This window comes from Monodon monoceros, unplaced genomic scaffold, assembly GCF_005190385.1.
Source record: "Monodon monoceros isolate NGI ecotype Baffin Bay Population unplaced genomic scaffold, NGI_Narwhal_1 Super_Scaffold_13, whole genome shotgun sequence".
Lineage (NCBI taxonomy): Eukaryota > Metazoa > Chordata > Mammalia > Artiodactyla > Monodontidae > Monodon > Monodon monoceros.
This window is the reverse complement of record NW_021703769.1, coordinates 18311629-18328393: the sequence shown is the minus strand read 5'-3', so window position 1 is coordinate 18328393 and position 16765 is coordinate 18311629. Positions and strand designations below refer to the sequence as shown.

The 16765-nt window shown below is 50.1% G+C and overlaps 1 long non-coding RNA gene across 1 annotated transcript; it reads right to left on the bottom strand.

Annotated features, from left to right (window-relative positions):
* Nucleotides 1-10420: 10420 nt before the first annotated feature.
* LOC114893678 lies at nt 10421-15828 on the bottom strand. Its single transcript, XR_003792992.1, has 3 exons — nt 15634-15828; nt 13633-13775; nt 10421-10494 (listed from the first exon to the last, which is right to left on the bottom strand). It is a non-coding gene; the product is annotated as an uncharacterized LOC114893678 (long non-coding RNA).
* Nucleotides 15829-16765: the final 937 nt, after the last annotated feature.

Below are 16765 nucleotides of genomic sequence, written 5' to 3'. Positions count from 1 at the left end.
TAAATACGGGTTAATATGGCCTGTCAAAAAAATCCACAAGTTTTGTGCAAACTTCAGGATTTTTAAATCTTGGAAATCGGAAAGATTTAGCATTTTGTGTTTGCCAGTTTTCTGTCATAAAAAAGTCAATCTTGAAGAAGCTAAAATATTTACCAGGAAAAGACCGTGCCTTGTCTTTTTCTGACGGTGTACTTTTGGAGTTCTTGGAGATCAGAATAAGAACTAAAGGAGAAGAAATGTTTTGATCATTGAGGAGGAGTGCCAGTTTCTACAAAAGTGTGCAAATTCTAAATAAACTGCTGGGAAAACTAAAAACTGAAATGGTACAGGGTTTGTGATAATCAAATTTCCCCAGCTTAAAAAAAAATGAGTATTGAACCCTGGAGTGGGTCCATGGAGAGTCCTTGTCTTATTCTCTCTCTTGTAGTGTGTGTTTAGAAGTTTCCATAATAAAATATATTTTTTTTAATTAAAAAAAAAGGAACAGATGGAACAACTGACAATAGATGCTGGTCTTTCCTCTTTTGCTTTCTCATTTTGGAAGCTTTACTGTATGTTGCCTTCCACGGTCCTGACCTTTCCTTTTCTGGTTTTCATAAAATACAAACCAATCAACCAACAAAAAAAACCACTTTCTATTATATGTCAACAAAGCACCAATCAATTCCTCCCACCCAGGGTCTCTTTTTTCCTTCTTCCTTCTCCCCCACCCAATAAGAAATATTTTAAATGCTTTTGCTGGCCCTTTCCCCCCTCCTCAACTCCTACCTTTTGCCAAGGTAATCCAGCACTTTCGGTTGTAGGTTAGCAATGGGTCTTATCGCATCTCTCTTCTGTTTTGTTTTGTTTCGTTTTTTAACTTATTTAGTGCTTATATTACAAATTCCATCTCATCTGTCATTATCCATTTGGAGCTAACTATACATAAATTGGTAGCTTCTCAGCTACCATGGATGGCTTCCTCTTTTCTTCACCTCATCTCCAAGCTGGCTCTTTTATTACCTGATTAGATTCCTTTGTCAGGCATTTTCCGCGGGGTCCAGGGAGAGTCTCTGGACCTTTGAGCGTCTTCCATCCCAGGTATGTAAAGGGTACCTTGGCTGGCGCAGGATGCTTTTCTCTTTTCTAACTTTAAAAATGTGTGGTTCCAGGCCGATTCTCTTAACTTGTTCTCTCATTCGGGAAGCTCATAAGAGTTTTCCCTTTAATCATGGAATTCAGGAATCTTCCCAGGCTATGCCTAGATGTCTGATTTTTTCCATCATTCCTGCCTGGAACTCCACGAGCCCTTTCAAACCCAAGTCTGTCTTCAAACCACGGAAAAATTTCTTCCTCGTTTTAAAATTATGGTTTCTCCTCCATGTGTTGCTTTTTTCCTTCTAGGCTTTGTATTATTCCCATATGATGTCTCCTGGGTCTCTCTCCTCCTAGGCTCTGGGTTTTCCCTGCATGATTTCTGTTTGCTATTTTTGCTTTGTGTTTTGCATTCTCTCTTCCATTTGGTTTCCCAAGTCTTCATCCTCTCCTCCAACTTGTTTTAAATTTAAAATCATGTTTCCTACTTCAAGAAAGTATTTTCTTTCACATCTGATTTTTTTTTAATGCTCTTATTGTTTTTTCTTTTCCATGTGGTTGTGCAGGTTGTGGTTTGACTCCTGTGATTCTGAGCAAATTGCAGGCTCTTACTCCCGGCTGTTGGTTTCCTTCGGGTGCCTATTTTCCCTTTGTCTTTGTTTTGCTCCCCAAACTTCAATATAAAATTTATTAAGTTCCACATTTTCCCCAGCTTTACTGAGATAGAATTGACAGACAGAAACTGTATATACTTAAGGTATATACAGCGTGACGTTTTGATGTATGTATACACTGTAAAATGATTACTACAGTCAAGCTAATTAATCCATCCATCACCTCACACAGTTTTCTTGGTGGTGGTGAGAACACTTACGAGCAACTCTCTTAGTGAATTTCAAGTACGGAATACAGTATTATTCATTATAGTCATACACTGTCATTCGATCTCCAGAACTGATTCATCCTGTGTAACTGAAACTTTGCACCCCTCCACCAACATCTCCCCCCTGCCCCCCAGCCCATGGCAACCACCATTCTATTCTCTGCTTTACTGAGTTCAACATTTTTAGATTCCACATGTAAGTGAGATCATACTGTATTTGTCCTTCTCTGTCTGGCTCGTGTCACTTAGCGTCATACCCACCAGGTTCAGCCAAGTCTCAAACGGCAGGATTTCCTTCTTCTTAAAGGCTGAGTAATATTCCATGGTATGAACAGACCTCATTTTCTTTAACCATTCATCCGAAATGATCCCAAGCATCTTTTCTGACCATAATGGAATGAAACTAGAAATCAGTAACAGTAAGAAAACAAAAATTCACTTATACGTGGAAACTAAACAACACACTCTTGAACAACTATTGGGTCAAGCAGGGAATCAAAAGGGAATTTTAAAAAAATATCCTGAGACAAACAAAACTGAAAACACAACATACCAAGACGTACGAGATGCTGCAAATGCAGTACCAAGAGGGAAGTTTATCCCCTTGCCTTGTTGCAGCTCTAATCACCCCCAGGGCTCAGGTCCAACAGACAGGCTGGCTGTGCCTTGTGATGCCCCAGAAGGGACTGCTCTGTGTCCCCAGGGACCGGGAGGGATTCCGCAGGTCCTCCCAGGAGCACCCAAAGCTGCCGGCCCCGGCTCTCTGGCGGATCCAAGCCCTCTCCCGGAACCAAGCAGACCTGATTCTCACCCAAGGCTGTCTCTGCTGTGGGTCCCTACTGTCCAGCCCGCAGGGAGCCAGCCCTCTTGGCCAGGCCTGGCTGCTGACTGACCTTGAGCTCTGCTGTAGTAGCACTTTTGGAGTTGGGAGGGAGGGCGGTCCTAATCCAGGAGGTTTAATTAAAAAAAAGAGAGGTTCTCAGGTTTCATGGCTGTTGAAGAGATGACTGGGATCAATCATCTCGTGCAGCGTTATAAAAATATATCAGAAAAAGGAAAAGCAACCAAACGGAATTGACTTGAATAAAATGCACTACTAGGTCTATGAGAGGACATCTGAATGTGTGGATACTGAGTGGTATGGAAATGCGACAGGCTGGGACCTGGGACCCTTTGCTGGGACGTGGGCCCCTTTGCAGCAGTGCTTGCACCTGGACACACCTCTCCTCCAGCAACAAAATACAAAGAATCTGTTCGGGACTAAAATTAACTGCGTGCATGAGCAGTTGGGGCAAATTCTGGACCTAAAAGATACAAAGAGACCAAAAAACCCAACTGCCAATTTTGAAGAGCCCGGGAGCAAAAACAGCGTGTCAGGAGCAAAAGCAGGGTACTGTGCGTGCCCTCTGCACACACCACCCTCTAAGGGGTGGGCAAAACACCTAAGCCACCCCTCTGGCCCGACCCCTGGACACACCCCTACCCTCACCCCGTATAAGAAATAAGCTTGCCTCCCCTCAGGAGGAGAACAAGCAAGGGAACCTGTTGATTGCTCTCCCATCTGCTGCAGCAGGGGCCCCAACAAAGCCTTGCATGAATTTCTTGTCTGGCCTCTAGTCAATTTCTATTGATTGGGGAAGGCCAAGAAACCTGGCTGGTAGCAGAAAGTCTGGGGGGTTTCTGTACATCTTTGGGGTCTGGTGATACTGAAGTTTTGTGAGGAAAGGAAAGGCTGTCAGAGGCTCTCAGTTCTGTTTTTGGCATAGCATGATGTACCTACCAAAAGAGTTTTGCAAACCTTTGGAAGCAGGGTGCTCATGAAACGTGCAGGAGGAAGGGGATTTCTTAAACACACCTGCAGCGGTGATGGGTGACGGACAACGCTGAGATCCCATGAGGGCGTAGGAAGTTGTAGTAAATGATCCTTCTCATTCTGCAGGTAATCGGTGGGTCCAATTGACAGCCCTGTTTCCAAATCCGAATGTATCTTTTTTATTTTAAATTCCTTTACCACACGGTAAGCTCCCAGGAATTTTTTCTCAAGAGCTTCAAAGTGAAACTATAGATATTTTCTTTGTCTTTAAAAGCCAGAAAAGATCATCTGAGAGGAATTATGAACGTTTCAAAACCACTTGGGGCAGAGTGGATAAATTACACCAAAAAAATAATTCCTAAGGACTTTAAAGTTGAAAAATAAATTTTTTTTCAGGAGGAAAAAGAACTTCGGAAATAAAATAAAATGACAGCCATTTGGATTATGTATTTCTCCTGCTGGGTCAGAAGGAAAATATTCAATTAAAATCTATTATAAAAGATGGGTTTCTAGATTATCAGATTTAAACTTGCACTTCCCTAGAAAAAATCATGACCAAGTGAAACAAATTTTTGAACTGCCCCATTCAGACAGAACAAAATAAGCAATAGAAATGGCCAAACATGTGTAAGACTTGAGCATACTGGAAGCACTTTTTGGATTCCAGAATTCACAGTGTGTTTTATGAAACTCTGAAAGCATCACTTCTGTGGTGATTGCATCAGCCTAATCGACCTCAACAGCTTGTTGATCTGACATTGATATGGTCTTCACCACCCTGCTCCTGGGTCCCAGCTATTATATGTGCCAGTGCAGGAAGCTCATTTTCTACCCTTTGTGGCCTAGAAATCTACTTTTGCTGCCCTATCACGAGAGAGTTCTGGCTCTGACGGCTGCTGACTGGGACAAATCACAACAGGGAACACTTCCTAAGTCCTTAGTCTTTCCAGCCACTGGGAACACCCTGAACTCACTAGTTCATTCAGTCTTCAAGCAACCCTTAGGGATGGGATCATTGGCCTCTTTTCTTGGGTGAGTAAAATGAGGCTCAGTGATTTGCCCAAGGTCACACAGCAAGTAAGACTCAAACCCGAAGCTCCCGACACCAAAACCAGTGTCATTAACCAAACAGGTAAACTGCATTCTGGATGGGCTCATCTGTACTCACTGAGATAAAAATGATGCACTACTTCTTTAATCTCATCTCTAAGAACTTTTCACTTCAGGAAGTATAATGTGTTTTATATACATTTCAGGATGATTAGACTTTAGAACTATTCTAAAGCTCCCTTCTGAGTAGGGCTAGCTGTGGAACGTCTTCTCTGTTGCTGGGATGACATAAAGAACATACAATAGGGCTTCCCTGGTGGCACAGTGGTTGAGAGTCCGCCTGCCGATGCAGGGGACACGGGTTTGTGCCCCGGTCTGGGAAGATCCCACATGCCGCGGAGCGGCTGGGCCCGTGAGCCATGGCCGCTGAGCCTGCGCATCTGGAGCCTGTGCTCTGCAACGGGAGAGGCCACAACAGTGGGAGGCCCGCGTACAGAAAAAAAAAAAAAAAAACATACATACAATAGAGAGAAACGTTATAAAACAATTCTTCTGTCATTAAAAAATATATTGCCCTGGCTAAACAAACTAGAATGTTTATATAATGGAATACTGCTCAGCAACGAAAAGGAAAACAGTACTTACTCATGTAGCAATATAGATGAATCCCAAAGGCCTTATGCTGGGTAAAATAAGGCAGACACAAAAGAATACATAGTGCATGAAATTCTAGAAAAGGCAAAGCTGATGTATTAGCTTGCTGGGACTGCCACAGGCTAGGAGGCTTAAACAACAGAAATTTATTTTCTTACAGTTCTGGAGGCTAGAAGTCCAAGATCAAGGTTTGGGCAGGGTTGGTTCCTTCTGAGGCCTCTCTCCTTGGCTTGTAGATGGCCATCTTCTCCCTGTGTCCTCATGTGGTCTTTCTTCCGTTCATGTGCATATGTGTGTCTTGATCTCTTCTTCTAAGGACACCAGTTATACTGGATCAGGGCCCACCCATATGACCTCATTTTACCTTCATCACCTCTTTAAAGGTCCTACCTCCAAATACAGCCACATTCTGAGGTCCTGGGGCTAGGGCTTCAACATATGAATTTTGGGAAAACACAGTTCAGCCCATAACACCTAATCTACGGTGAGAATAACCTGCACAGTGGTTGTCTCTGGGAGGAGTGACACATGGGGCTTGACTGGGCAGGGCCATGGTGAAAGTTCTGGGGCTGATGGTGAATTGTCTATGGTAATAGGGGTTTGGGTCACACAGGTATTTGCGTTTGTCAGACTTGCTGGAATCTTACATTCAGACTTGTTCATTTCATTGAATGTCAGTTTCACCTCAAAGAAAACCAAAAACAAATATTGATTTCTAGTTAATGATATGCAAGCATAGTGTTTAGAGGAATAGTATAGTGGTGCCTGTAGACTGCTTTTGAATTGACTGAGGAGTAAATAGATGGAAAGATACAGCAGTGTGTTAACAACTGCAGAATCTAGGTGGTGGTTTCATGTGGGTGTTCATGTACAGTTCTTTCAACTTTTCTGTATGTTTGAAATTTTTCATCACAAAATATTGGGGAAAAAATATTAAAAGAATAAAATTTCCACTTGAAAATATTAGCCAGACATTTCTCATAAAGCATCCTCATTGCTAGATCAAGGTCCACTCACAGAGGGAACTACCACAGCCCCATGCCATCATTTGTGGATGAATGCCCCCTCAATATTTTAGCCCCAGCCCGCCTGGTCCAAGGAGGAAGGGGAGGACGACAATCCAGGGAGAGGCCTGAGGGTGCTAGGGAGTTCTGGAGACTAACTTAGGTGTTCAGGCTCCGCGTCCAAGGAAACAGAGGTGCGGAGTTGTTAAAGCATGGCTGTTTAGCACCCAGGGCAGTCCATGATCTGTTTTCTTGAGCCATCATGGAGAAATCAGGCTTGGGGCGGGGTGTTAGGGTGGGCATGTGAATGATATGGAGTTAGCAGCACATAGTAGGTACACAAGTGCTGAATAAATATTTGAATGAAATTGGAAAGAAGCATTCCAAGGCCGTAGCCCTCAGGAGATGGTGAAGCTGCCGGGCCGGTGGGGCGGAGTCTGTCCCCGCCTCTTCCCCGGGCCCACCTCTGGCCTGGCCTGAGATACCTTGAGAAACGGGCCCAGGAGGAGCTGCCTGGCTGGTAGGTTCCTGGACAGCCAGGGTGAGGGCTCCTTGCCACATTCTTAGGAGAGAGCACATCCAAAACAATTTCTTTTTCTAAAAGCTCGGCGTTAACGGGTTCCAGATGTCTGTTTGTTATATAATGGGGTTTGTTTTAATAGCATCAACTTCCAGATGTGCAGCCTGGAATCAAGAAGCCCATTGGCCCCCGGAGGACACTGAGAGCCAAGCGGAGAGCTGCCCGGGGGAGAGAGGCAGACGTACGTGCAGGACCAGGCATGGGAGAGGAGCTGGCGGTGCCTCCCGCTGCCCACTGGGCCACTCACCTGCCTGGCAGCTGTGCCCCGACTGAGGGTGGGGTGGGGAGCATGATCCAGCCTCCTACTGGTCAGCCCTGACTCTGAAGAGGGGCCCCCGGGGAACAGTCACAGAAAGGCGGCCTGCGGGAGCATGTGCTCGGGAATCCGAGTCACACCAGTGCTGCTGGGTGACCTTGGTTACGTCTCTTGGCCTTGCTTAGCCTCACTGTCCGCGGAGGTGAAGTTGATTAACACCATCCCATCATGAGGGGTCACTGTGGAGACTGAAGCAAGGTGAGGGGCACAGAGGGGGTGCTGGGAAGCCTTGGACCTTCCTGCTTGGTCAGCGTGGAAGGGCTGGGCCCTGTGACCCAGCGCCCCTCCCCCCCCACTCCCCCCACCCAACCAGCAAGCCCTTGGGCAGCACAGGCGACATTTTCCCTGGAACACTGGAAAAGTGCCATCCGTGAAGCGCTCCCCACTTCCCCTGGTGGCTTGTTCCTCGTTCCGTGGCCCTGCAGCTCCAACAGACAGAACATTCTTCCTTTCGTGGAGCCAAAGGCGGTCTCTGTGTGACCCCCAGAGGTCCAAGGTCCATCCCTGGAGCCCTGCCGAGCATGTCTACTCCCTCTTCTACCTGAGGGCCCTCGGGTGCCAGAGGACAGTGACCAAGTCCCCCAAGTCCTCTTGCTCTCAGGGGACGGCAGCTATAGCATCCCGTGGATGAAGATTAAGGTGCCCTGAGGAGGGATGTTCAAGATCCTGAACAAGAAATATCAGAGAACCTGAATGTAGTCCCAGGAGACAGTCATGCCCTTACTCACGACAGGAACATTCAGTCCCTCAAAGAAGATAACCAGCCCCAGATTAACCCATAAAAATAATGCAAGTCCAACAAATTTTCAATCAAATGGGGGAGGTTTACAATGTGAAGTTGACATGGAAAATAAGTGTAGAATAGCTATTGTTATGGACTGAATGTCGGTGTCTCCTCACCCCAAATTCATGTATTGAAATCCTACCCCCAATGTAATGGCATGAGGAGGCAGGGACTTTGGGAGATAACTGTAACAGAAGTTAGAGCCCTCATGAATGGGACGGAAGGGACCCCAGAGAGCTCCTTTGCCCCTTTTCTGCATCATGAGGACATAGTGAGAAGTTGGCAGACTGCCTGCCCAGAAGAGGGGCCTCACCAGAACCCGATCATGCTACCACCCCGATCTCAGACTTCCGGCATCCAGATCCATGAGAAATAAATGTCTGCTGTTTGAGCCACCCCGTCTATGGTACTTTGTTAGAGCAGCCAGAACGGACCAAGACAACCATGACATCCCTGTATATGAAGATCAGTAAGGGAGGCCTTACCCTCCCAGCTGTTAAAACATATGGTGAAACTCTAATACCTTAAACAGTATGGTACCAGCACCAGAATAGCAAAGAGATAAACGGCAGGGAAAATTGAAAGTCCAGAAATAGACCCATCCACAAATGAACACAGAGTGTGGTAAAGAAATGCATTTCAAACTAAAGCAAATAGGAAATGTAGCTGGTTACCTTTGGGGCAAGGGACTTGGTGTGGGAGGATAGTGAGTGAGAGAGGTGCTGGATTTTTTTTTTTTTGGCCATGCTGTGAGGCTTGCGGGATCTTAGTTCCCCACCAGGGACTGAACCCGGGCCCTCGGCAGTGAAAGCACGGAGTCCTAACCACTGGACCGCCAGGGAATTCCCTGATTTTTCATTTTGTATCTTTCAGGATGGCTTGACTTTTCCAACCCTATTATGTATTATTCTTTTTTTTTTTAATGTCAGCATAATTTTATGTCAGTATATGTTATCTAGAGATTTTGATTCCTCTTGGGTTTTCTCCTTTGTACTTCTCTGTTTAAAGGGAAATCTAATAAGTGTTATAAAACTAATAATAAAATGATATATAACAAACTGTTGAGCCTAGGGGAGGGCTCTCACCTTTTATGTCATACATTTCCATGACATTTGGACTACTCTGCTTCCTCCTACTCCTCTTTTTTTTTAAATTACAAAAAAATTTTTTTTAATTTTTAGATTACAAGTATGACTTTCAAAATCAAGAAAAGAGGAAATGAATTTTGAACAAAATAAACAAACCAGTGCAGAAGTGATGGATTACTCACTAAACAGGACTGGACAACTGGCTCACAATTTGGAAAAAATAAAGTTAGATTCCTACCTTACACCAAAATAAACCTCAGATGGCTTAAAGATCTAAACGTTGGAAGTTAAACCAGAAAAGAATCCTAATCCATATACAATTTTAGGATAGGCAATAATTCTCTAAGACAATGTCAAATGAACAGATTAATGAATATGACAATAAAAATATGTCAGGTTTCTTTCCATCAAAACAAAATAAAGGTCAAACTGCTGCAAACCCCCCCCCCAAAAAACCAAGATAGCTATGTAACAAAGAATCAAGAATTTCAATATATAAAGAGCTCTTACAAAAATTCCCACCCATAATTTTTTTTTTTTTTTTTAATCTAAGTCAAGAATAGAGGGAATCTGAGCACAGCGAAACCTGAGTTTCCTAGGGCAGGTTGGAGGTGGGGACGGCAAGGCTGAGCCAGAGGGCTCCTTCTGATGGGAACAGGGGAGCTCAGTGGAGCAGCTCTGGGGCCAGGTTGGGTGCCCTCCATGTGGCAGGGGTTCCCTGTGCTCCCTGGCATCCACAGTCCTATCTGGTGCCAGCTTCTTCTCCAGCCCAGCCTGCCACACACCTGCCCCGCCCAGCACATCTAACATTTCCCCATTCCTTCACACACATCAGGCACTTCCCATTTCCATGACTTTTGCAAATGCTGGCGCCTTTGTCTGGATCATCCCTCTCTCATCTGTATTGGAAAAATACACCCAACGGCTCCCTGAAGTCTCAGCTCAATGTCCCCGGTCCTGCATAATTATCTTTGATCCACCCAGCCTCCCAGGGGTCTCGCTTCAGGCTCCTGCAGCACCAGCCCATCGTTCCATCCACCTAATTGCGCTTTTCTGCTTACCTGTCCTGGTCCCCTGCTAGATGACAGGGGTCTCCCTGGGCTCCCGCTCCGCGACTCCGGGTCTGCCGTGGGGCAGGTGTTCAGCTAATACTGCACGAACAGATGAATCGTACCACGGGTACAGAGCAGAGCACTTGACCTGACACGCCCCACGCTAGGTTAGTTGAGCTTCAGGGTAAGTCATTTCCTAAAACAGAACAACGTTATTAACAATAGGGACACAGATCCTTTGACTATTATGTAATTACACACAATTACATAACACATTAAAAATACATTGAAAGAGAGGTGTCTAGTTACAGCTAGAGCAAAAGAAAGACACCCACCAAGGGGCAGTGGTAGCTGAACGCACTTGAACTACTGAAAGCCATTGCCGAGTCCGACAATCATGGCTTCACACCAGATCTGTGCCAGGCTCCCCCTTCCCCTTGAGATACCCATAGTCTCGGGGCAGGGTGGCCGAGGGGAGAGAAAGAGCTATGATAGTGACATGCCCAAGTTTTGTGGCGTCACAGGAAGGAAGTGCTGTCTGTGCACGTAGGATGATCACAGCTCTCAGGGTAGACATGGGGGACCGTGTGACGCTCAAGGCCCCCAACAGTGTGCGTTATGGTAGTGGTACTGGGACGTGAGCCCACAAGGGCGGAGGTTTTTGTCTATTTGTCCACTGCTGAATGTCCAGCATCTGGAACACCATCTGGCGCAGACTAGACCTTCAGTAAATATCTGTTGACTGAATGACTGGAGGTAGTCCCGGCACAGTGTCTGGAGATGGTGCCGAAGCCACCTCTGGGTCTACCTCTGCTGAATCCTACTGCGTTAGATCACAGGGCTGTTTTTGCTGGAGGCTCAGCCTGCAGAGAACCCAGCTCGGAAGGAGCAGGGGGCAGGCTGGATCTGGGGCGGGGGAGCAGGGAGGAGGCGGAGGCACCTTCAGAGTTTGACAAGGAGGCTCACAGGGGGCCCGGGTGCCTGCAGCTGGGGGCAAGGACCACAAAGGCAGGAGGGCAAAGGGAGGAAGGAGCTCAGAGGGGGCAGCTCCAGGGACTGGGCCTGGGCTCTGCCCTCTCCCTGGGCCTGGGCAACAGAAGCTGGCAGGATGCTCTACCAGCCCGACGGCCCGGGCCCAGAGATAAAACACACAGAGAGGGCACCAGGCTCTGAGGGATCAATAAAGAGGATTTGCCTCCAGGCTCTGAGCACGGTAACAAGAACTTGAACTTAGGGCTCAAAAAAATTAGGTTCATCCTGTTGGCGAGCAACAGAGCCAGGACTCAACCTCACGTCTTTATAATTCGAGAGCCTGACCTTTTTTCACTCTGCTAAAAAAAAAAAGCAAGGCCACTGGCACAAGGCGAGCGTGGAGCCTGAGGCCAGAGCCAGGCTTTGGTCTGGGTCAGCATCGCACCAGACCTGGGGGCAGAGCCACGGGGTGTTCTGGGGACAGGGCCAGACCAGGGCTGGGGGTCGGAGTGGCTTTCTGGGCTCTGAGACAGTAACCCAGGGCTGGTGCAGGGCCTGCTGGTGCTCCCACTCCGCCCTCCATCCCTGGCCCCGCCTGACCTTCTTCCCCTGGGGTGAGGAACAGAACGGAGTGGGCCTGGCCCTTATCCTGGAAGAGCTGCAGCTGCTCCTGCCGCCCCATCCCAGCACACAAAGGCGCCTTCTTTCCCAGCATGAGGTCTTGATTGCATGTTGCCCTGAGTCCAAAAGCTCCTCTGAAGGAAGTGGTTCCCTCCCAAGGGGTGTGTGTGTGTGCGCGCGCGTGTGTGTGTGTGTGTGCGCGTGTGTGTGCGCGTGCCCGTGTGTGTGTGCTGGGTGTGAGGGAGCTGGGTCATCAGGGTGGTCAGACCCTCTCCCTCCTCCTAGGTGTGGCCTGGAACTTCTCAATCTGCATCCTTTGTGTGTATGCATGTGCATATGTGTGGGTGCGGGTCTGTATGTGTGAACACGTTCGAGCACGTCTCTGCAGTGCCTGTACATGTGCCTGTGCATATTTCTGTATACACAGCACATGCCTGTCCATGTCTGCATGCCTATGGAGCTGTGTAACCAAGCCCGTAACCAAGTACTTTTGGGTGTGTGTGTGTGTGTTTCATGTGTGTCTACACGAGACACCTGGGAGCAGGCCCCCATCTCTGCTGCCCCTGGCCATGCCTCCCCGCCCTCACCTCCGCCCTGAACGTGTGCAAGCCTCCTCCCCACCCGCAAGCCCGCCTCTGCATTTGTCTGGGAACCACCTGGCTCCTTTCAGCTCCAGGAGGAAGACAGGTTAGTACAGCTTGGCTTGTCCCATACATACTTTCCCAAAGTTCCCTGGATCCCAGCCGAACTCTATAAAAAGGCTCTCGGGGAATAGCCGAACAGGAAGGTAGAGACCCTGCCGAGGGGGCTCAGGACCCCCGCTCCAAGCTCCAGGAGGAAATGGAAGCATCAGTCAACGGAGCTTCAGCCAGAGAGAGGGCCTCGAGTCCTGAGGCTGAGCCTAGACTGAGGACCCTCCATCTGCAGGGAGGGGGACACATCATCTCAGGGCAGCAGAGCTGGCGGGGACCCCAGGAACCCCACTGAGCACAGGGAAGGAGAGACCCAGAGAGGTGCCCTGGGCCATTCAGAAACTGAGTCCCTTCCGAGAATCCTGCTGCCCCCGGAGACCCTTCTGCGGATAAACTCTGGGCCCTCCCACCCTCAGGGAGGTGGGCACTGCTCCCGCTCTCTCGGCCTTGCAGGGAGGCTCCGAGGCCTGGCTGTGCTCTCTGCTCTTGGCCTGCAGAGAGCTCACAGCTGCCGGGCTCCAAGTCGGTTAGTGGGCGTTCGAGCAGCCCCCGCATCACAGGGCGGGGTTTACTCAGCACCCACTTGACTTGGGGTGCGGGGCCCTTGGGCTGCTTCCTCCCAGCCCCTCAGAGCACAGTGGGCGGGTGGGCTTTCTGCACTGCTCTCCCCCAACCGATACCCGGGCCCCATCCTCTATCGGCACAGGGCTCCGGCTGGTGTCCCGGGTGTTGGGGGGAGGGGTGTCCAATGGGGGCAAGAAGGTCTGACCCCAAGTGAAGCCCGGGGCACAGGCGACAGCCGCTCTCACTGTCAGTGCATGGGGACGTGTTGCTGCTGCTGGGGGTGCCACAGCCACGCAGGAAGGGCAGCCCCACGGGCCCCCAGGGAGGAGGCCAGAGGTCTGCGGGGCTGACATCGCGTCCTGCTGCCGAGAGCCAGCTGGGCTCCAGGAGCTTCCCCGCCGGTCCCCACTGACAGACCCTCCTCTTGCCCTCAGGAATCTTTTTCTAGATGGGGCAAGGGGCGGTATGGGATGCTTTGCTCTTACCTGTCCCATTGTGTCCAGGCCAGGGGCTGCTTTTGAAAGTCAAAAGACAAGAGGAGATTCTTTTCTTTCCTTTCCTTTTCTTTTTCTTTTTTTTCTTTCCTTTCCTTTTCTTTTCTTTTTCTGCTCATTGCCATATCAAATCCCTGAGAAATGAGCACAGACCCGCTGACTGGCTTAGCACGAAAGGGAGGGGAGCCAGAGGGCGCAAAGAATAATCGAGAACCCAAAATCACAAGGTCAGATTTGAAGAACATTGCACCACCATAGTCGAATGGGCAGAGACAGTGCCACTTTGGATGGATGTCTTCTCTCTCAACTCCTGCTGCTTACGAGGCTGGGGTGCCGGGGCCAGCGGGGCCAGGGGGCGGGCAGTGGACCATGGTTGCTCCCTGGGCCTGTTCGGGATGGTGGGTCGTGTACTGAGAGCGCAGCTCCAAACCCTCCCGTACCCCAGTCCACGGTGGGGGGCTGCGTCTGCATCCCCACCCTGAATGGGGGCTAATCATCTCCAACTTGTCTAGGGAAAGGAAGGAAGTGGCCACAGGAGCTCAGCTGGCGGGAACTCCTCACCAGGCCCCCTGCCCTCCAGCTCTGTCTCTCAGATGCACACGCACGCCAGGAGTACAAGTTGATGGCCCTTTCCCTATGGACACACAGCTTGCTTCCCGATGGGGAGATTTGACAAGGGACCGCGGTGAGAGTTGGAGGGTCTCCCAACTGTGGGCCCGGGGACTGGGGTTGGGGGCTTTCCTCAGGCCCCTATGATCCACCTGAGAGGCCTGCACATCCCCCCACCCCAGTCCCCCCGAAGGCATTCACTGGGGATTTGGCAGCCCCCCTGGCTCTTTGCCAGCCTGGAACGTTTGGGATCTGTGAATGGAAAAGCCTGGATCAGAGCTGGAGTGGGGATGGGGGAAGGGGTGGGCCGTGGGACTGGGATCTTGCTCTCCTGGTCGGGCCTCCTCTCGGTCAGAGCCAGGACTGAGGCTTAACACCTCTCCAGTCTCCTCTCATCACTGCCTGCAAGCTCGGCTTGGACCCCTCCCCCATCCTGCTCTCCTCCCCCACTCACACCTTCAAGGTGGCCGCAGGTGAGATCACTCACTCTTTCTAAGACCCTGAGGATTCTCAGGAACCTGCATGTGCTGGGGGATGGAGAAGGGTGAGGCCCAAGTATCAGCAAGACAGGCACACGCACCCAGCCAGGACCCTAGCTCCAGGGGCCCAGTGATGAGACTGAGGAGATTTCGCATGGCTGCTTCAGTCCAGGGGGTGGGGAGTGGGTCCCATCAGATGTTGGCAGGTCCCCAGGGTCGCCCCCACGTGCGACTGCAGTGCCTTCCTGGACATTCGGGGTGGGGGGAGCTCAGTCCTCCGGGGGCTGCTAGCTGCCAGCACTGCACCGACGTGAACTCCGGAGCCTCTCCTCGTGTCCTGCTTCTGAGAGCCAGCTGAACACCCCAGTGGGGGACAGGATAGTTACCTCCCTTAAAACACATCCTGATTCTGCTTTCTCACATGTCACCTGGGGGCTGTATCGGAAGCCTGACAACGCCCATGGCTCTGCCATCGCTCAAGTAGCAGACTTGTTCCCAGTGCCCTGGATCCAGCCCGTCAACAGACATTTGTCTGCCCCTGGAGTTTCTGAAAATCTGAACTTATTGCATACACTTAAAAATCTGGGGATTCTATACAAATATCTGAATTTCCATCCTCTGTTGAAAAACAATCACAGTATCGGGCAACACAGAGCCCAAATTCCTCTATGGCACCAACTGGCTGCAGCTGGTAGCCGCTGCCCCTTACTCAGGGCAAGAGGTTTCCAGTTGCCATCGGTCTTACGTTTAAGTCTTAAATCTTAAATTTATTGCCTTAACTCTGGCCTGTGTCACTCATGTATGTCACCTGCCTCACCCGGGAGGCATGCGAGTTTACGAACACTGCAATATATTGAATAAAAGGGCCCATGAGCCACTGAGGTCTCCCCAGAGGGACACATACCTGTTTCTTAGTTCTCCTTGGGCATGGCGATTCAGGTCGGGACACATGCCCACAGCTCTCTGTTTTTTCCATCACTGTGAAAAACACCCAGCACGGCTCTCTTCACCCAAGAGTCATCCCCCCAAAAAAGGATGGAGGTGGATGGGGCTTGATTTATTCTAGGTAAACCCTTGGCACAGCTTTAAAACTCCTTTCTACACTTTTGCCCACTTGCATTGATGTCAAATTTACTAGGAAGCCATTAGCCGAATCGCCCATCTTCCTCCCCTGAAAACTGCGGCACTTTCTCCCTCCCGAGCCCTCCCCCTTGTCATCGCCCACGTCTGCGCCCCGGCAGATGCTCCCCATGCACAATCCATGCTGGCCGGCAGGAGCCTTGGATCCATTCAGTGTCTCACGTCCCTCTGCCTGGTGCTGAGTCAGGAGACGGCAACGTCCGGCAGATTCGGTAGTTCTGTGGGTCAGTCCTGTCCCCCAACCAGACTCTGAGGGCCCCAGCAGCAGGGTGGTGCCTGATCTGATCTGTGTCCGGAGCACAGCCCAGCCTGCTGCACAGCAGGACGGGCCGGAAGTCCCCAGGCAGTGTCCTAGGGCCCCATGCCTTTGGGAGGCCAGTTCACCAGCTCTCTGTCACAAGAGGGTCGAGCTGGCCATGGGCTGGGGGGCCCTTTGAGGTGTGCCGGCTGCCCTTAGTCACAACGTGGGAGGGTGTGTGACGGGAACTCACTTGTCCCTGCAGAGACTTGGTCCCAGCTGCTCTTTCCTGTTTCCTCTGAACTCGGCTTCCAGGATGTGGCTGCCAGTAAGCCTTGGCTAGGGCACCCGCCGGCGGCTCCCAGCCACTGCTGCCTTGCACTCAGCTCCCCGCATCTGGCCTTCCTGTTGCCTGAGCTCCAGGTGGGACCACGACCCAGGCTGGCCCATCTGCCAGGCCCATCTTCAGCCCACCCTGCAGGTAGTCAGCCCGCAGCCCCTGACGGAGGACCGTCTTGGGGGCCCCTTCCCACGGCGTGGGTGGTTTTGCATTCTGGTCCTTAACCCACGTCGTGTGTCTCCTCTCTCTGCCTGTGTCCTCCGAACACGCGTCTTCCTGCCCTTGTTGGGTCCTTTCTCTAAAAATTGCTTCTCTATC